The 22,592-nt window shown below is 38.3% G+C and overlaps 1 protein-coding gene across 1 annotated transcript in view; it reads right to left on the bottom strand.

Annotated features, from left to right (window-relative positions):
* Positions 1-3,363: 3,363 nt before the first annotated feature.
* LOC117371279 (endonuclease V-like) overlaps positions 3,364-22,592 on the bottom strand; it is a 71,010-nt gene continuing 51,781 nt past the window's right edge. The window contains exon 9 of the mRNA XM_033966930.2: positions 3,364-3,674. The gene's annotated coding sequence lies outside the window, so the exon portion shown is untranslated. The remainder of the gene's footprint in view (positions 3,675-22,592) is intronic.

The following is a 22,592-nucleotide window of genomic DNA, read 5'->3' as shown; positions in this document are numbered from 1 at the left end:
GAGAGAGAGAGGGAGAGAGGGAGGAAGGGAGATGTATATAATTGGAATGAAAGGGAGACAAAAAGAAAGAGCGTGAGAGAGAGAGAAAGAGAGAGAAAGAAAGAGACACAGAGAGAGAAATAAAGAAAGGGACAGAGGGACAGAGGAAGAGTGAGAGAAAGAAAGAGAGAGAGAGGGAAAAAAGAGAGGGCGAGAAAGAGGAAGAGAGTGGGGGGAAGGGAGAGGTATATAATGGAAATGAAAGGGAGAGAAAAAGAAAGAGAAAGAGAGGGAAAAGAGAGGGTGAGAAAGGGAGAGAAGCAGAGAAAGAGAGAGAAGGACAGAGAGAGAGAAAGCAAGAGAGAAATAGAGAGGGAAAGAGGTTAGAGAGAAAGAAATGAAGAGACAGATGGAAAGAAAGACAGGGAGAGAGAGAAAGTGAGGGAGAGAGTGGGGGGGGGGGGTATAAATAGAGATTGAAAGGGAAAGAGAGATGTAAATCTTCAGACATCTTCAGACTCCTCAATCTTCAGACATCTTGCCATATTTGTCCTGGTCAATGCGTCAAAAGTTCACAGCATTAATGTGTAAAGTTGTATTTTTCTTGCGTTTTGGTCACACACTGACACTCCTCATGATGCAGCACACACACACAGGGCGAACGCCACAGCATCACCGGACACCGCTGCTCTCTCCAGGTCTCTGCAATATCCTGTTTTTTGTTTCTTATTTTTATTCGACTTCATAGTTCATCTTTTACTCAAAAACAAAAGTTTCTTAACTCAAATGTTGAGGTGTGGATCTTGAAGTGGTGAAAAGCTTTTTTAGGTTTTCAAATATCGGCAGCTGAGTATTCTGGCCTTTCACTGTATATTATGTAGATTCATTATGTGTGGTTTTTATATTGTTGAATGTGTGAATTGCATTGTATAATTTATCTTTGTTCCTCAGGGACTGCAGATGGAAACTAGCTGTTTAGCTATAATCTGGTGCAGTACATCTGTTTTATGAGCATAATGTCTCTGTACATTGTCCCTTCAAATAAAGACTAACTAACTAAATTATTATCAATCATTGCCTCAACTACAACTGTATTTTCTTGCCATGTATTTTGAGTACTTACTGTTAATGCTACATAATCATTGTGAACCTCCAAATTCCACTTTGCAGTAGTAATATGTCCATATTCACAGGTGTCAGCTGCCTGATATGTGCAACTGTGAGGATTTGGGGTTTTTTGTGTGTTCTGTGCTGTTTTTCCCCCTCCCTTCTGTGTTTGAGCCTGGAGCTGGGCGGAGACTCTGGCACCAAGCAATCAAGCCTTTATCTGTGAGTACTAAAGGACTGAAGATCCAACACTCAGAGCCAGATCGTCTTGTCAGCTTCCAGTATTTCCACAAGTCGTTCTTTATGTCATCAGCTCTCTACGACCGGTACGAACACCTCAGCCTCTGACCGTGTAACCCACGACCTGCTCCAAAACTACTGCATACGACAACGCTCCCAACTGTCTGCTCTGTCTACCTTCATTCACATTCCAGTATCTACAAATAAACTCTGAACTGTTTCCCGAGTCAGTATCTTTGGTCCCTCCGTCAGTCTTTACAACAGCAACATTTTGAGAATTTATTTTCAATAGTTTAGCAACAGGCCTAATTTTACATTCTGGATCCATGAATAGCAAGACATAGCTCAAAGAAAAAGATGAGAAAACCCCAATATGTCGACATTTTAAGATTAATTCGACAAAATATCAAACCTCTCAGTAAAAGTGGCACATATACTTTTAATAGATGTGGATTCAGTTTTCAGATGATCCAAATACACTCCATACCTTTACTCCTTTGCCAACATTTGCCTTATGTTGAGAGCATTGAGGTCTAAATACAACCTGTGCTCCGTGTTGCTACAGTCCCTCCGCAGTACATTACAGAGTGCACCCCCTGATGTTAGAGCGGCTGGCTCTATCTTGTCCACATGACCTTTGACCCTGTCCTGCTGTTCCACTCTGCCCTGCCTGACCACCTCTATTCCTGTCCCGGGGTCCTGGGGAGTCAGCAACCTTCTTTACTCCTCTGCTCCTCTGCTCACCTCCTTGGGACAGGTCAAAATTGAAAACTGCTTCTCACTGCCAAGACTTATTAATTAAAATATGTCATTAAGACTTATGTAAAATGTTCTATGTTGAGGGAATTTGTTGAATATGGTAATAGCAGCAATGTTGAGCGTAAACACAATTGCACTGTTAATTGCAATACTGTTTTTCAAGCCATATGACAGATTACAAATAACAGATTTTGTTTCTAAGTTGATTGTCTCATCTGAAAACAAAATGAGTTATTATTCCAGATATTTGCTCAGATAGTAAACACTTCAACATGAATGAATAAACTACTTTTTCTTTTCTTTCTTTTGTTTTTACTTTAGCTTATTCAATGTAAATTGATAAATGACACAGTTGACTGTTATTAACGACTAAAACCTTTTTACTCCTAAAAGTACTTTCTGGTGAAGGGTCTGCTTGTCTTTATGGAAATGTTATTGTTTTGCCTGGAATGTTCCACTGTTTGGCATTAAATTAAGTTTCTGTCTTCATGGAAACACCTCTAGGCCAAGTTACTGATCAGAGCTGTACATCTGTAATTGAATAAATGCAAGATAGATCTTAAAAGAGAGGGTATTATGTAAAATCGACCTTTTGGAGCTTTCTACCATGATATAACATTGTTCCCTCATTAAAAAGATGTTTTATATGTCACCCATGCATGTTTGAGACATCTCTCCTGGGTACGATTTGAACCCTCCTTATGGTTAGTGGTGTGATTATGTTCAACGCTCAGCTCACAAGTCTATACCTCTCGCATGGCAATTTTCTATAAATATACAAAACTATGATAAAAACAATACACTACAACTTTACATACCCGATGCAATGTGCAGTAGTTTCACTAGTGGAATATACACCAACTGTAACGTGATAGTGCTCTGAAGGGGGAGTGACTTTGGGAAGTGGAGGCTCAGAGCATCAAACGTGAAAGTGAAACTTATAAAACGTGTTAATACATTGTTTTCAGCACATGTAGCATTTTCACAACAATAAAAGGTAACATGGTGATCTAAATCTGTTATGTGTTAGCAGTTAATACCCCATAGAAGTGTAATACCCCCTCTATAATGCCATACTGTGGAACATTCCAGGCAAATGGCTAACTCTTCACCACAAAAGTTACATTGTACATGCATTTAGATAGATGAAAGTTTAAGGATCATGCTAAATCTACATCCCACGAAACAACATTTTGAATGAATAGACACCCTTAGTTTGGAGTGTGTGAACGGTTTTCTTTACCCCTAAGGGAAAATCCCACAGTAAAAATAATCACATTAAGAGATCAGTCTGAGGCAAGTACTGGACATTTATGATTTATTTACACAGCTCTAAATGTAAAAAGGTGAATGACCCAAAACAGTAATGAGCACAGTGTATAAAAAGAGCTGGTCTGCCCCACATCCTGTGTAAATGTGGAGCGAGGGATAAAAGACGCAGATAAACTGATGGTTTGCTCTGGGCCACGAATAAAAAAGGCGTTCTTTAAAAGCATTTGAAAGTGCGCTACTTTGGCCTTCGTCCCATTTAGAAACAGTGCGTCTTCAGAGTCTTTAGAGTGCAGGAGGAGCAGTCCATTAGAAGTGACCTGAAACACACAAAAGAATGCAATTAAACTGTCTGGCACATTCTCCATGGAATGTTAAAGGTGCACTATGTAACTTTTGGAGAGAAACAGGTCTAAAATGTAAACATAACTGCCTTCTGTGTTTATATCACACATGAAAATGTTAGTACTTCTGTTAGTGCTCCACAGTATGGCATTAAACTTATAATTGTGGCATTTATTCACTTACTAGTTTTTAATGCTTTAACATGCTTTGTTACATCTAACTTGCCTTTTTGTATTTGCCTGGTTAGCGTCACCTTCTTGTGTGAGGTCACTTGTGGGTCTAAGACAAGCAGAATTGTAGCAAAATAAAATAAACAAAACAAAGCTAGAACAGCTGTAAGCTGTGTTGCCATTTGGACCTTTAAGTTACACCATCACTTAACAAATCTATACTAACTCTACAGTTAGCTGTGTAACATTCCAGGCAAAGCAATAATATCTCAATGGGGACAAGCAGGTGGCAAATCCTCCACCTGAAAGGTTACATAGTGCTCTTTAAGAAGATTAAAAAAATCACTTGTCACACAGCTGTTCTCTGGCTACAATAAAGTGACTTGCATTGAGACCCCTAAGTGTTCAAAAATGCAAGATGTTTAGATGCAACTCAAAACTGTGTTATTATTATTTGTGAAATGTGGTGCAACAGTTCAGATAAATGCTTTTACTGCACAGAAGGCTGGTGATAAATTACACAGCAAGTAAAGTCACTATCGCTTACGTACAGCAGCTTCACCCCGATCGTCACTGTGAGGATGTAAACAGACACACATAAGGAACTACTCTTGTCTTTTTACTTTTTAAAGAAAGCTCCAAACTGAATTAATAGCACTGTTTTGTGGATCAGGGATCATTATTTGTGAAGAACAAATTCTGTTGGGTAGTTTGGATAAGATGCAGTTTAACTTAACATTTCATGAGAGGTGAGTAATAAAGTCACCTATTTCTTGAGTTTGTATCTTGTACCTCTTTATGCGTCACTCTGTCTGTCCCTGACAGTCTGTTTTATTGGCTGTTGCCATGGTGATGTTTTGTGGTTACGATATGACTGCTGATCTATTAAATTAATATATATGATATGAAAGAGCAGCTACGAGTCGCACAGACACCACAGACATGAAGAGCACAGAGGATTAAAATCACATATGCAATCACATAATCTTAATGCATCGCTTTGCTTCGTACAGTTTATTTCAGTTTTTTGGTGAATTTCTTTGCAGGTTCAATCTTTATATCTCCAGTAAATCAAACCAAGACTGACTATATGGAAAAGAACAGGTCAGTTTTAGCAAACAAGAAAACTGGAATGGAATGATGCTGTACAAAATGTAATGATGCATGTATGTCTATTGCGGCATATTCAGCAGTTACTATGGTGACACAATGCACCCAAAAGCAAGCATTGTCTAATAGTGTTTAGACAGAAAAAATACAAAATGGATTTAAATAACACATTTTCAGGAGGCTCTGATTACTACAGCAGAAAATGCTTTTTATTTTGTGTTACATAGATGTTGTTCATCGGTCAGCAGGTCAGGTACAACTCAAAGAAATAGTTCCATCCAAAGTGTGACCAAGGTCATACTTACAGAAACACTATTCAAAAGGCTGACTCCTTTACTGTTTATTCATATGACAGAAGCCAATGTGAGACCTAATTTTAACAACAAAGTAATCACAGAGAGGAACGACCAAGGCTTAAATGTGTTTAAAATTGTTCAAACTGAGAGTGGGAGTGTGTTTACTATTTCAAATGATGCATAATTTAAATAAAACGTACAATAATAATAATAATAATAATAATAATAATAATAATGATAACAAAACTAACTGTTATTATTATTCCTGCTCTGCTTCTGTGCTGATTCTTGCACCATTTCAGTGTTAATCAGTATAAAAATGCAGACAAATTAGAAAGAAAAAAAATTTGGCTATTTTAAAATTTTGATCCGGAGGAAACGTACAAAAGAGCCGACTCGTTAATGAACATCACATCACTACATGTTATACAAATATTCTTTTAAAAACTATAACTACTGCAACAGACAGAAGAAATATTCTTGTTCTTAAGCTCAAGTCTTAGAACCAAGCTGCTGTTTCCAAATTATGATAATATAGACAGGAACAATATACTTGATAGTAATGTGAGCTGATATGTAGGATTCTTTCATCTATTGGTTGGTCTAATATACAGCGCAGATATTTTGCTCAAGCTGCCCCGCTCTTTTTGTGCGAAAGTGTTATTCCCATTTTGTCTGCATCAGATGTGTCTTTGGAAATGGAAACACAATGAAATTATATAAATAACAAGAGGAAAACACTGATATTGAGATGGGCAAATATCAGCCTCAACAGCACGAGGAATCTTGGATATTGGCATCTCGTGAAAAAGAAAAACTGTTTTAAAACAATGAAGCAATCACAAGCAAATACTTCCTGTTTCCAACTGTTTTGTATGTGGATCAACAGTTTGCATTGTTAGTTTTGTTAGGAAAAGTCGCCAACCTTCAGTGTGAAAATCAAAACTGAAGAGCTTTTGTGTTGTTGCTTTCTTTGTTGAACAATTAAAGAAACAAACAAAACCAAAAAAATAGCCTATGAAGCTTCAAAAAACTGCAAAAAACTACACTACTACCCTTCTGACAGTAAACATTTTTAACAATATTTTTAAAAGTGACAGGGAGGGGTTAAATCTTTAAGCAATAAGATACATTTTATCGTTCCTGTATATGCCCATCCTCCAATGCCACCAGTCTCGAGATCTTAGGGGTATGGAGTGTCATTTTCTGGTCGGGGTGCTTGTCTCCATAGAGATATTATTGATTTGCTTGTAATGATTCACAGTTAAGCGTTACATCTTTCATTTTTGCATTTATTGAATTTCGCCTCTGTACTAACTTGCCCTGATGGTGGAACATCCTCTAGACATTGTGCACCTTTAAGTGACGTTCATGGTCAGGAATACCTAGCTGGAGGATTAACCTGAATGCCCTTTTACAGTTTTTGTCTTCTGAACATCTGAAAGAGTGCTGCCTCAGGGTCCTCACTGACATGAATGAAACTAATAGACCTTTTTAAATGGCAGCCCTCCGGCATCCATCTGTTTCTCTCACTTTAGTTTAAAAAGTTCCCACCTGCACCTGTCCTTCTCTGAACTGCTTCAAATAGGGCTGCGTGATATATTGTAATCAAAGTGAGATTGCTATTTGAGTTGGTGCAATTATCGAATGCAAAAAACAAAAATAAGCCTTTTTTTATGGAAAAATCTGTTTGTACCTTTAGCTTAGATTGCTACTGCTCCTGGATATATTTACAATGTGCATAATGAACAGAATCCTCCGTATGTCATGTCTGCTGCCCATGTCCAACCAGGAAGTAAAATTATAAACTTCACCAAAATAATAATAATCATACAATATATAGAGAGAGACAACAAAGATGTTTTTTTTTCAATATAGTCATGTCAACCATGTTTTAGTGGAATTACTTAAACTCACACCACAGAGCAAGAGAACTTTACGCTACTCTACCCATACAATATCTCACCATGGTTTCTTTGCAGCGACAGCAAAACCCAACCATTAGTAAGTCGTACCATTATTTCATTCACAAACAGCTGCCTACCGTCTGCGTCTCAAACCCTGTTAGCAACGCTACACCAAAGCAATTTACCCCTCAAAGATCGCACCACAACATTACTGGAGCAATCAGCACGAGCAAGGGAAGAAATCTAAACATGAAACACGAGCAGCAAAGATGGATGAAATAATCGAAAAAGGGGAAACAGACGGAGAGATGTTATCGTGATCGGGGTGGATAAAGAGAGGCCGGAGGTGCTGAATGGGCAATAAGTACAGTATAATACAGCTGTAATTCCCACAGACGAGGCATTATATAAGAGGAGCAGGGTCAGGGAGAGGGATGGAGGGATGAAGGGGAGTGTGCACAAAACAGCAGGGGGAGATCACAAGACGCAAATGTACTGACACAAGCACTATTGGACTGGTGGGGCGTCATGGGAGTGTTTGAAATATTTCAACTATAGAGATTTAAACTGACAAATGAAAGAGGTGCATTCAATAAACGTAGAGACTTGGGCGGGGTGGGTGATACTGACCAAAACAAATGTATAGAGCTCACGCCAGCTAGCACAATGTATTAAAATTGGGATTAAACCTGCGCTAAATCCGGGCTAGATCAGGACAAAACCAGGACAATAACAGGACCAAACCAAGACAACATGGCCAAACCAAGATCCAGGATAAAAGTGAATTTATTTGTTCAATAGCTTCACAGAATGGTGCTATTATACAACCCTCCATCCATCCATCCATCCACTGTCGCTGTTCCTTGATGTAAATTGCTTTGAGTGCCTTGAAGTTAGGCATATAAAGCTATATAAAAATCCTGTTTACTTCGCATTGTAAAAGACAGTATATGATGTTTTTGATCTAAACATGTTCATTCTCTTGAAATTGTGCATCCAGTGTATTCAGTGAGCCAAGAGAGAAGAGAAAATCATATCCATGGGTTTTAGACTGATGAAAAATCAGGAGTGTTGCCATATTTAAAAAAAAAAAAAATCTTTTCAATGGTGAAAAGTCCTCAAAATCCAACTCCACTGGTACAATACTACATCCAATACAGGATCCTTCTTATCACCTACACGTCCCTCCATAACCTGGCCCCTCCCCATCACACCGACCTCCTCCATCCTCAGATCAGCCAACATCAACCTCCTCATTCCCTTCTTCAGAACAAAGCACCAAACCTTTCTTACCGCTCATCTGTTCAGTCTCCCCACCATTGTTTTGTCCTGTTTTCTTATTGTGTGTAGAGCATCTTTGTGTGTCCAAAAAGTGCTATAGAAGTCTAATGTATTATTATTTATTATTATTAAAATGTCACCTATAACAGAAAGCTGAAATAACCCATTATCACCTTCCTTCAGTAGACACAGTTGTCATTGATGGAGTAGTATTACATTGGGTGGACATATTGTGCAGGTGCTAAATATACAGTGTAAGCAAATGTACGTTGTTAGGTCCTGTGCAGGTGTAGGCCCCAGCACCAAGAGCATCAGATATAACACTGTTTGTATTTTGCTCACATCTACATATCTGGCAACATATAAATAGGTTTGGTTAACTCTGATAGATTATTTCTTTCATTCATTAAAAGTTGTGCATTTGATCAGAACAGTTGGCAGCTCTACTCATTATGATCATCAAAAGAGGGATTAGGCAAAACAAACCAACCAAAACATATGCTCAATTATTACTCATTCTTATAGAGACAGGGAGACACCACATAGTTCTTATTTTCTGATGGAGTCTGGAAAGAAGACAATGGGAACCACACCAAATTACTTCCACTGTCGCCTATAAGTTGTGGTTGCCTCTTTTGTTATATTTCAAAACAATATAGGCTCTGAGCTAAAAAGACACCAGCTCTAATTAAAGTGTGATTTAGGTTTTGGATAGCAACACTACAGTCGCTCGGGACACAAGTTTTATTACATTTTAAATATCTTTAATTGATGCTTTGAACCAGAATTTAAGTATTTATGAATTTGGCTTTTCTCCAAGTTTTGTTTCAAGTCTGCAGTGTATTTTATTTATGGATGTGTTCATCTGTTTGGTGTGTAACAAGTTGGGGCTTTATTGGTAAAATGAATATGAGGTTGTGGTTGAATTGTTACCCAATTTATTATTGTGTGAAATGAAAGAGAGCATGTGATGGTTTTGCCAATAAAAACAGGAGCTTTAAGAATAAAAGAACAATGACTTTGATAAAACCACATTAAAACATCCATCCGTCCATTTTCTTCCACTTATCCAGGGCTGGGTCACGGGGACAACAGTCTAAGTAGGGATTCCCAGACTTCTCTCACCCCAGACAGGTCCTCCAGCTCCTCTGGTGGGATCCCAAGGTGGTCCCAGGCCAGCCGAGAGATGATGACTATTATTATTGTTATTATTATTGTTATTATTATTATTATTATTATTATTATTATTATTATTATTATTATTATTATTATTATTATTATTATTATTATTATTATTAAATGGGATTTAATGAGGTAGGGCTGTCTTTACATAAAAAAAATACTTGAATATATAATATTCATTGTTTTTTATATTACATTTAATTATCCATATTTCACAAATGAATGTGTGAATTGTTGTCCATGCCTCTCCATGTTAATCCCATATCTGGCCAAGAAAGGCTGGGTTACACAACAGCACCATCTCCTACGTTTATGGAAAAAAACAAAACAAAATTGATATGTGGCAGTTATCCAAGTATATGGCTCAGGTTTATTTGATAGGACAGACTTGAAAACCGAAGACATGATGCAACATCAAGGTTAAGCAAAACAGGTTTTGTGTTTGCCATTGAGTAAAAACATTGTGCCTTGTATTTCTTATTACCTGATAATGCGGCAGCAGATCACCTTCAATACCCCACATCAGACTTGTCTCTACTATTCTAAACCATGTAGGCATGACTATGGGGTACTTATTATGAATGATGATCTGCTCTGCTTTGTACAAATGTGTAGTTTCATTATACTGTAAATGGACGCCGCACCTGACCAACCATATGCAACCAGAGGTGGCTGGTGACCCTTGAGGTATTGAATCATTCATCAGAGTAAACTATTAAAAATAGAATATTTGGTCGACCAGTGTTTCCTATGAATTTATGGTGGCACAAGCAATTCATATTTGAATCATTTTATTTTGAACAATGGAGAATTAATATTATTTATAGTCACTGCAGATCAAAAAAGAACTCATTAAATATAGTTACTTCTAAAATACTACAAGCATAAAGTATCATTTGTTTTACCATTTTTTGTTCATCTCGTTTTTGGACAGAAAAGTTAATCTATGACAGGCAACAACAACTACTACAATTACACCTACTGCTACTTCCTATGGCAGTTAGGGACTGTAATTTGGAGAAGTAAAAAGGAAATTTAACTAATTGTAAGCAAAATACTTGAGTAAAGTTACTTTGAATACTATAGTTATATACAGTCCTGTGTTCCTTTGAGGAAATAACTTTGTAGTGCTTTTGCTGCAGGCTTATGACTAAGGCAATTAGTGGGGTAGCTGTAATAGGCTATGATATATCTGCTGTAATTAGATAGAGACATAATGATACATGAGAGGGATCCTGTCGGATGCGGTACTAATTGCAGACAGAGAACATAATCATTTATATTAATTCAATAACGGTTTGGAGCTTTGCAGCACAAAAACATGTTTATTGGTTTCAGACCGAGCCACAGTGGGCAGAAAACAGTGGCAGCACATCGTCTGTTCAACAAGCCTCCCCATTCTGGCTCAAGTTTCCTCTCTTGGAAGCTCCAAGAGCTGTGTCAGGCTGGATCATAGTGTTCTCCAAAGAATCAAACATCCAGGCACTTTGAAGCATGAAGAAAGAGGAAATCTGCAGAGGCTGGAATTATTGATGCTGGAACTACAGGTAACTTCACAAGATAAATAGAAACTTTCGGTAAACAAGAGGCCTGAAAGGCATTTTTCTAATAAAGGGAAGGCAAATCTGTTAATTACATAGCTCTGATTTGTGACAAGGTAAAGCACAAAATCTGCCTTCAATGTGTTTGTAAATGATGTACTGAAAAAATGCATGTAACCTTTAAACTCCGGAGCCCCCGGGAGAAGAGAAACACATCACACTTTTCCGCATCTGCTCTGTTGAACTCTAATGGACACTTTAAAGCAAACACTCCATACAACTGCTAATGCACACCCAGTTTTACATGCATTATGTTTTCTTGTTTTCTACTCTGATACACAATCAGTGTACAGCACTGACAGCACTATTATATTCAGTACAGAAGCATATCAGACCCATAACCCTGTCATTCACAAATATTTTGGAATTGATTTACCAAATCCTCTTTGCTTACATAAAAATGCTTAGCACTTTACAGAAAACACTGTTTGAGCATTTTTGCAAATCCTTTTTTGTTTTTAGGCCGACATTAACATCTGTCACAGGCCTACAGAAGAAAAACAGACTTCTTGGCTAAATGTGGCTTATTTACAGAAATGTTCATTAATATGCACTGCCCCTGAAATAAATAAATACTTTAAAACTACAATTATATGCGTGGTATTAGGTGTATATACACGAGGGTCTGCAATATGTTTGTCTCCATGGACATGTTATTGGTTTGCCAAGATTGTTCCAAAGTTTTAAATCTAGCTCCATGGAGAAAAGCAGGTGGTGCCATCAGGCCAAGAAACAGATGTTTGGGGAGGTGACCACGCTCGCATTGAGCAATAATAAAGACTGTCTCCAGTATTTATCTGCATTTATCTGTGACTTTGTAAATGGTCATTGACGTCATTGTAGTTTGTCTTCAAAATGCATGAATCCAGAAGCTGCTGGTTATTTGGCATCTTAGACTGAAAGAGAATAGTCATAAAAGAGCTTCATGACATCATCATGCACCAAAGACAGCTGGCGTTTTATTTATGAACATGTAGGAAAAATGTAAATGTGGACATCGCCAGCACACCCCTCCCCCCCGCTGACACATACTGTATCCCCTCATGTCAGCACTTTTCTGCAGTGTACACGGGCTGTGAAGGTGCTTAGCCATGCCTCTCACATAGTACTCAAGGGTCATAAACATTAGCAATTTCCCCTGCATTTCCTGTTTGGAGTGGCAGACAAGCGCGCAGTAGATCTTATGGTACTAATGTGGCATACACAGGAGATGAATTACAATGCAGGGGCAGGCTTGGGTGACAGGGGGCGCCGGAGTGCTGACCTTACAGTCCTTGGGTTTTTGTCAGTTTAAGCTCTAGTGAAAAGTGGATACGTAGTGCCTACAAAAGAGCACTATGTAAGGGGCTTAGGCGGAAATGAGATGTGTAAAGGAATTTTTTTATGGGCAGTCATCAAAGTGTTTGACTAAAGCATTAATGAGTGATAAATTACAGAAAAATAGTTGATGAATAGTTGATTTTTAATGTTTAGTAGAGGAGTCACAATATCACATTTTAGTGTTCAAATTATTGTGATTTTCCGATTACATCATGATCAACAACAGTTAAATCCTTATTTCACACAGGATTGATATAACTTATTTTTGCATCTAAAATAGTCCCAATTATATATACACAATGCGGGACAACCATAAGGCTAACCACTCTGCGAACACCCTTCCTGAAATTATACATGGTGGTTAGTGAATGGTTTTATCCCTTTACAAAGTCACAATTATTCATAAACTGCCTCCATATTAAGTCCTAATGTGAATAAAACAAACTCAAACATTTCAAGGTTGTGACACAGTGGAATTTTAAACACTATGTCAAATGTTTTACAACCTTGAAATGTTTTAGTTGAACTGAATACATAAATATTGTTAATTAGTTTGCATTGCTAATTAAACATGATCTATTGCCTGTTCATTCCTAAGAGCGGCTCCAATGTGACATTAGCAGTGACCTGGCAACCTATACGCTTGTACAGCAGCTGCTCCCAGACAGATTCCACCTACGCAAAATCACAACTGTCTTGTGAGAAGATATTAAAGTTAAAGGCAACATCAGCATCGTACTGACAGGGGCAAGTCAAGATCAGAGAGTGATATTTTCCAAACTCAAAAATAGTGGTTCAAAATGACACGACTCTATGTGCTGCAGGAGAAACTGAGGAGCAGAATAAACCAAGTGACAAGGAAAAGCTGTGAGATTTGGAGAGTACGGTTTAGTTCAGGGTTTAGATAACTTTTTTCAAGAATGAATAGGAAAATGTAAAAGGTTCTGTTTAATGGCCTCATCAGCTACTGTAGGTTGACCTTTGGCTCTACCTTTAGTTGCCTGGTTTAATGTCAGAATTGAGTTGCATTCATGGGTTTCAAGGTACGGCAATGGTCCTCCACGGTATTATATCTGCTGAATGGGAAAAGGTCCTTCAAATCAGGAAAGAGCAATTTGCCTGAAATCCATGAATAGGTCAACTGAACCCATGTCTGCCACCACTGAACAGAAAAAAAAAAGTTTATGATCGAAAGGCAAAATACCTTCTGAGGCATCTTTTAATCAAATGAGTTAGATAGATTTAAATCATCTATCTAACTTATTCCTAGCTCTCTTAAACCCTTTGCTAATATTTACGAATTTCCAGGTATTTGCGCAACTTTACAGCTTTTTTCAAATGGAGAAGTAAAAAGGGGTTGCCTGCCAAAGCACAGCTAATCCTAGTGATGCTTACGTCCTTTCTGATGAGGTAATAACATTAAAACATGGCTTAAAGTTGCACAATATAGGACCTTTAAGAATGCAGACAAGGCACAGCGGTCATATTTGGTCAAAGTGCTGCTATGAAGAAAACACAAAACAAACCAATTTACAAAAAGTCGGGTGCCCCATATTTAACCTCTTTTTCAACATGTCCCATAAAGCATTGTTACAGCATGATGCCATCTTACATAACAGAAGACAGAACATTTCTGGCCATGTCCACATTAGCAGCTTGGTTACTAATACCCTGTAGCTTAGCTGGTCTGTTCACTGGGAGAAATTATTAGCGAAAAATACCATTCGCTGCTCCTTCCACTGCAGTGAAATGCCAGAAGATCCATCTGTCAATGTTTGGATCAAGACAATGAGGTACTGTATGTGCTACAACATAGTAAGAAAAAATAATATGTAAAATGTACCGTATATAAGACATTTTCAAAGCTCAGACAACAAAGCCATCACTACATCAAGTTTTATACAGCAAAATTTGACTTTTTCTCCTTAAAAAATACACTATAGGAATGGGCGAGATTGTGCACATATTATAAAAATTATCTTGTGAGATCTTTTTCCATTTGTTTAGTTTTGGATTGGATGAAAAAGTGTTAATGTCTCACCTTTTGAGAGACTACGGTTCGAAAAAGCAGTGCTACAAAAAAAAATCCGAAATTCAAATGATGTTTTTATAAACTGCCAAAATCTTGTCTTGTCTCATTCGTATCAGCATTGTCATCATACCCCTGCTATTTTGCTTTAAATTGATAATCGACACGTCAACGCCCCTGCAACCCTACTTTTTCATCACTCTGGAACCCATGGATATGAATTATTCTCATAGATTTCTGAAAAGCTGATAATAAATTCAATACAGAGAAATTCAGTGAGCAGTACTGGTGGTTCCCCTCGGTTGGGCTGTCTGTCTCATACTGGAGCTTTACCCGTATCCACCATGGCCTTATACACTGAACAGCGATAGGGCCGACTCGACTCACTGCTGCGACTGACAGGGCCATGCTGCTGTAACAGTGATGGAGCAGGCATGTGTTAGACAAGAGGGCTGGAATAATAGGGGAGACCAGTAAAATATCTACAAAAAAAAACCTTCCATGACTGAGAATCTATGGGTTTGAGGTAAATTCTCGCCCTATCTCGCAAAGGTCATATGTGACAAGACATGAAATGAACCGGGGATCTTCTAGCTTGTAGTTCTTCCAACCGAGCTAGACAACATACAAGTCGAAAAAAGTGTAGGAAGGGTTATTAAAATTCAGTGACCACACCTGCACGACAGCATTTGAAAAAAAAAAAAAACGTCCAAAACCTGTGGAAGTACAGCCTCATCCAATGCCCCTTCTCTCACACAGAAATCGATGACTCTGAATGAGAATTTGTCACTAATATTTTGAACTTTCATTAGCAGATTTTCTATAATAAGCAAGGCACAACTCGCTAACAATATTTTTCACCCGCGGCAGCTCTTACAGCCGTCCTATTCAACAAAGCCTTGCGGGCAGAGTACGTTTCTTTGATCCCTCTTCTAGTTTATGGGAATAAAGCAAAACCAACCAATATAACCAACCATAAATCATTCACAACTGTCTAGACTAGAACGTCAGGAGTTACATGTTACAAGTGCAGCTATCCTTTCTTTTCCCCATGTAATATTTAAGTTTAATATACAAAGTACGAGACTATAGAAAAAGAAATGGGCACAAATGTTACTAACTTCCAAAAGAGTTACCATCCACTGTTTCTAACCAACCCAAGTCAAGCAAAATTAATAAGGAGAAGATCTGGCATCAAAAAAGAAACAAAACAAAACCCCTATGTGCATGATTAATTCCAGACAAGGCAGATTTTCTATTTCACAACCACATAAAGGCAAAAGCTAGAGGATAAAGAACAGTAGCTGGGAATGTCTGTTTAAAATGCAGGGGTGAAATCACTGAGGAGGGGAGCTTGACAGAGCAGCTGAGCCCTGACAAAGAGGTGAAGAAGGCAAGAGGGTCCCTGAGCTGTGGCCTGTCATGAGCCCAACTGCCAAAAGAACTGTACAAACCGCATCACTGCTCCCTCCACATACAAGATTCCACATTACAACAAGAACACGCAGTAAGAATATAGTATGTGAATGTGTTTTATTAAAGGTATTAAAGGTTATTGCTTGCTTGGAATGTTATCCAGTATGACATTAAAACACAGTCCCCACTGCACAGATCTGACTTGTAGCTTGGCCTAGTGGCACCACCTGCTTCTCTCCATGGAGATAACGTGAACAGTGGAAAATTCCAGGCAAAGCAATAGCATCTCTAAGAAGACAAACGGGTGGCAAACTCTCCACCAGAAAAGTTATACAGTGCAACAATATTATCAGGGAATCAAAACATATAAACAAATGTGCAAATTCTGGTTCTCTCTGTAAAATAATGCAAAAATAATAAATGATCTAAACATAGATTGTTACTAGTGACAATATTATCCAAGTAGAAAACACAGTAGGAAACACAAAAATGCAGATAAATGCTAAGAAGGAGCCAAAAAGTGGCCTTTTAATTGTCCCCACTGGAACAATAAAAAGTTCTCTTATCTAAAGACAGCGACCTCCAGTTCCTCTCTTGTGTAAAATTGTGTATAAATGGGATAGGAACCAAAAAAGCTACTGGAAACTCAAAAGGTCCCTATAGCAAAAAGTCTCTATGTCTTTACTACCACGGCAAACAACTAGAAAAAACAAGCCCGGTATGACGTAAGCTTGAAGTATCAAATATTGATTCACAGCTCATCTCAACCACAAATCACAGTTGCCATAGCCTCCTATATTTACCAATGCAAATGAGCTGGAGAGGGGGTGATGCATGGAGCACAGAGAAGTGTCCGGGGGGCTTCTCCACGTCCTATACCACTCATGTTGATGTACGCAGCACCCACACGAAAAAATGAATGGTCTGCACCCATGGGTCCTAGACACACATTGCCTACAGCGTATATCCCCAGTGATACATGCTGAGGAGGCAGATGGGTGCATTGGGGATGGTTTTCCCATTGTGGTATGTTTTTGGCATTATTAAAGGCGTGTCACGGTCACCAAAATGATCCGTTACTAACACTATATGTTTTTTGTCTGAGGCGTAGCAGAGGACACCAGGGCCCAGTGAGTATAAAAGGCCCACTTCTGCCTCTGTCTCTCTTTCTCCACACTCCTACGATCCTATAGTCCGCCACCTTCACGCGCATCAGCACTCACAGGAACAAAAGTATCTTACTGATACTGTCATTCGCACTACTTGCATCCACAGTACACAATTCACATACACTGAAAACAGAAACATAACTTTTTTTTTTTTTAAATAAAAGCCGAACAAGGCTCCTCTCCTCTGTTTTGTTGCGGCCGAATGAGCCTTTAGAGTGGTAACAGGGCATATACTGAGAGAGGGAGGATTGATAAGTTTTCAGTGTTGGAATCTTCTGAAAATATGCCAATAGCAATATGTCTTCAACTGTTGTGGTGATACTGACAACAAAAAGAAATCAATAAGAAGATCATATTTTTACAATGTCTAAAGCATGTGCTAAAATGTCACTGCAAATGTCCTGGTGGAGATGTGTTAATGTATCACCTTAAAATTCCATTATTATAGAAGCAGCTCTTAAGGTCAAAATTTACATTTTTATAGTACGCAAACCAGGAAGTGTCTGTATCAAACAACTAATGCAATTTAAAATGTGGATATAAATCAAAAACACAAAAATTATCAACAATAAAAGACTAAAGTAAGAAAAAGTTGGACAAAACAATATTTAAAAAAAAACCTTGCAAATTTCTGACCTACATTTATACAGCCCTTGAATGTAAATATATCTTGAATGGAGCTTATAAGCTGAGACAGCAGGGCAACAGCACAATAAACACATAACAAAATACAGAAACTTGGATGGAAATGTAGGGCACACGTGAGAGAGATAAGGAGTCCTCCCTGGCACACATCAGCATCTGATTACTGTAGAGCTGGAACCTGTGAGATGCATTCAATATGGGACTGAGGGGGAGAGAGGGATATAGAGAGGAGGGAGAGAGTGTGGGGGGACAGGGAGAGGTGGCAGGAGTGAGAGAAAAAGAGAGAAAGGACAGTGTTAAGACAAGAGAGAGAATGAGAAAGGAGAATACAGCATGGACAGATCTACCTAAAAGACTACAAACCAGAAACATACTGCCACACGAGGAAGTGAATTAAATTTGTATTTATTTATTGCTCTGCAGGAGGAAAACGTATACAAAGGTCAAGCTATAATCTACGTATGAGCTTATATGTATCATTTTTAATTGGGACCCGACTGATAAAGTTACATGAGAAACATTTTCACGTCTTTGCACTACTGGGAAATTTGTGGTTATTTTTTGCCTATAGATGGTTGAGCCATAGATGGTTGAATTAATAACTTCTATGACTCATTACAGATGTTACAAAGTGCTAAAGCATTTCATTCTGCTATTTTCAGCTCATGATTAACAATATTGTATCTGCTCTTAGGTTGTTGTGTCAGTGGCATAATGAGTTTCAGCATTATCGTTTGTCGTCTATATTTACTTCAGCAGTATATCGCACTTCAAAATGTTTTACCATGACAGGCCTATCGTGCGGTATTTAATTTTGAAGTTGTGAAATTGATTCTGGTTACAGCTTTATGAGTTTTACACAATTTAACAGCATTGTATGGTAACGTTTAAGTACCTCAGCCCTGACATTGTACAAAATACAACAAAACTTAAATGGATCAAAACAGCAGCAGTATCTAAAATGAATAAATCCAGTGGGCCTACAGTTGATTTCTTCAGCACTTCCACATTCAGATGGCATCTGCACCAAACACCGTGCCAAGGACCTCATGAATAGTTTAGCACTCACTTCATGGTTACACAACAGGAGCTTTAGGTGAGAATCTCATGTGTGTGTGTGTGTGTGTGTATGAGGGCTTGGTTCATCTTCAGAGAACCGTAATCTCCCCACTCCCCACTGCACCAGATGGGGGGGGGGGGCATCTCTCCAACGGGACTGCCCTGAATCCAAACTCAGGGGGCGGGACTTCACATAACAACCACTCAATGAAAAAAGCCTTGGCCCCAAGACTGCTCCTGGAAAATCTAATAGGTGATGTTCACAGGACGGCACAAGCAGCAGCGTCCTTATTACAATGGATCGGCCCAAATTGATTCGTCTTTAGAAGCCCGGGGGAGAGAAAAGGGCCTATTGATGTTGTAGTTTAGAGTGAGTGAAGGAATGTGAAGTTTAAGCTAATGGTGAGGAGTCTGGAGGGACGCCTGGTATTACACGCACAACTCATCTCAGTTTAAGATTAAGGTTGATGTTATTATCCGTCTCCTTGTTTACTGCATTTGACCCATGTCTCGAAGCTGTGGGGTATATTTGAAACCAGAGGGTTACAACGCAGCATGCAAGGACCTAAGACTGAGCAAGTGCTTGTATCTTTATCGAATCAAGATCCAAGAGTTTCAAATCGTCAATGGCTGGCTTGGGTCTTTTTAAATGACTACATTCTTCTGGAGAAGTTCAAACAATTTTTTTTGTGTTAAATGGCAATGACATTTAATCAAAGTCTGGATTGATTGTGAGCTATAGTCAGGAGTACCTCGCAGGAGGGTTAGCATGATGGTATGCAAACATTACTACAAAAAACAACAAGAAATACATTGTGTAGATTAGTGACCAGAAGAAAGATTGATTGCATTTCAGATTGTAAAGGAGGTACAAATGAATACTATTATATTGCTGAATTGATAGTGAAACCATAGACTTTATAAAGAAGTGGACTAAGGGAGTGTGACGTCACCCATAGCATTTGGGGTTAGCTAGAATCGACGCTGGCAGTTATAAGGGTGAATTTTGAGCCAAGTTCAATATTTGAAATGACAACCTTTTTGTAATGCAGCAGCAAGCAAATTACCTATAGCCATTTATATATACAGTCTATGAGAAGAACACAACAATATTTTTGAATTTGGAAAAATGTGAGAAAATTGAATTGCGCCCATAATACAGTTTAAACAGGCAAATCATTCACCACCAGTATACAGAATATGATATCTTCTGAATCCCCAAAATATATCACCCTTTTCCATTCATAAGGTATGATATTTTGTTTGAAATTGTTATTCGCTATGGCATGGGTCCTTTGTAATCATTATGAAAACCCATTGTCAAACAGGGAGCTGAACCCATGAATATGAGAAACAAAAAATGTCAATTTATATGAGTCATGGTTTGTGTATAGACTTGGCCCTGTCTAAACTCACATATCTGTAATACTGACCCAGTGCTGTGGTTAAGGGCTGCTGCGGGGGTCCCTCTGGAGATAAAAAGGGCCATTTGTCTGACACAGCAGCCTTCCCCTGTCAGTATAAATCAGCAGGCGGAGGGCGGGACCATCATCTATCAATCAAACAGGGTCGCTCACCACACGCAGGAGGGAGGCAGAGACACAGCCACGGGACACGCTCGGGCAGTTTTAAAACCAAACCACTGAACATTAGATGAGTCAAACACACAGATCTGTCTGGATTAGAGCAGCCACACATCACATGAATCATCTGCTTGTCTCTTCAATGTTCCACAGCATGGCATTAAAGAAGACATATTAAGCTCGAGCCTGGTATATAATTATAATCTACGACACCCGTGGATGTGGTTATGTTATAATTTGGACATTTTAAATCGCAATATTCATCTAAAACGACTTAATAAATTCAACAAGTCCGCTGACTTCCGTGTTAGAAAACTATGGTGCCCAATGGGAGCTGACGTCGCTGTAAACGTGATCACAACAAAGAGGGCAAATGAGAAGAGGAAACTATAACACGGTTAAAAGACTTTGCATAACAGGTCTGGTTTAAACTTATCTAAATGGAGAGAATCAGGTGATGCCACTAGACAAAGTTACAGACGAGCGTCCTCAAAGTTAGGCCTGTCACAAAAATTATTATATGGGCTTATCGTTCAATATATGAAAGCTGGGACAATATATTATGGGTCTCGGTATTCATCGTGTGTCCAGTTTCTTTGAGAAGAGTTTTGTTATTTTAGTTGTGATACCATAGGATTGACATTTGAGCTGTAGAGGGTTCAATGAGTCACTCTTATAGCTAAGTATTGTTTCATGCTTTTATTTATTTGTTGCAGCTCAGATCTTTTAATTACACTTTCTGCTTAAAAAGGATTTACTGGGATTAACTAGCTGTATTTTAATATTAATCAGTGTCATAAGTTAGTTTAATTATTATTTTTTATCATTATATTTCTCTGTATTCTGTATCTCTGTATATTGTGCTTCAAAATTTGTTATCGTGACAGAACTACTCACACTAATGTAATGTAACTGGCTTAATGTAAGATAGTTATACAGGGTGTCCATAAAGTCTCTTTACAATTTAAAATGTTTATTACAAATGCAATTGATGAGATATATTAATTAGACTTGTTCTGTTGTTCTGTTGTTATACAAGTTTTTGATCACGTTGAATTTTTGCATTTCTGGCATCCTGTTGATTAAAGAGGCATTCTTTACAATGAATCCCTAAAAATGTCTGTGTTGACCGTTTGACTAACTATGTGGCCCCACAGTTGCAGGACTTTCACCCAACCATCATTTTCCAGCAAGATGGTGTCTCACCACATTGGGGTCTGCATTCTTGTGAGTTCCTCAATCAAACATTTCCAGACTGTTGGATTGGAAGGGATGGACCAATTCTGTGTCCACCGCATTCACCAGATATCACACCTCTGGATTTCTTTCTAAGGAGCTATGCTAAAGAAATCATGTATCAGACAAAGATAAGGGATATTACTGAACTAAAGCAAAAGATAACAGATGTGATTGCAACTATTGATGAAGCTAAGCTACAGCGAACATGGCAAGAACTCGAGTATTGTCTTGATGTACTTCATCAAGTGTGTGTGACTAATGGTGCCCATATAGAGGTGTATTAAATGAGGTAAAAAAAAACAACTTTGGAAACCACTGAGCACAGTATGACAAGTCTGATTAAGATATCTTAACAATTGCCTTCGTAATAAATTTTTTTTAATTGTAAAGAAACTTTATGGACACCCTGTATATTCAATGCCATACTGTGGAACATTTCAGGCACAGCAACAAGCAGGTGGCATACCCTCCACCATAAAAGTTACACAGTACATCTTTATCTTGTTCTGTACAGTGTCTTTGGGTGTTTCGCTTATAAATAATGTGAAATTCTTTAAGTTCAGGTTAAAGACTCACCTGACGGACAGCACAAAAGTGGTCAAAATGCTGAATCTAAGCAGGAAGCTGAAACCCACAAAAACTGCAACAGCAAAATATTCAATAGTCAGGTTTTTAGTGTGGTTGAATCTCATGTTATCTTTATGTCATGCTTGGGGTCATTATGGTAGTCTACAAAAATAACAAAAATAAAGGCCCAATTGCAAAACAGACATCTCTTTGTAACTGTAATAACACTTCCTTTGTAACTGATGTCTAGTCGTTGATTAGAAATGTTTTTGATCATTAAGAACTGAAAAACAAGGTTAAATTATTTGTTAAAAGCAAA

This window comes from Periophthalmus magnuspinnatus, chromosome 1 (genome assembly GCF_009829125.3).
Source record: "Periophthalmus magnuspinnatus isolate fPerMag1 chromosome 1, fPerMag1.2.pri, whole genome shotgun sequence".
Lineage (NCBI taxonomy): Eukaryota > Metazoa > Chordata > Actinopteri > Gobiiformes > Gobiidae > Periophthalmus > Periophthalmus magnuspinnatus.
The sequence above is the reverse complement of the archived record's forward strand: the minus strand, read 5'-3'. Positions and strand labels throughout refer to the sequence as shown.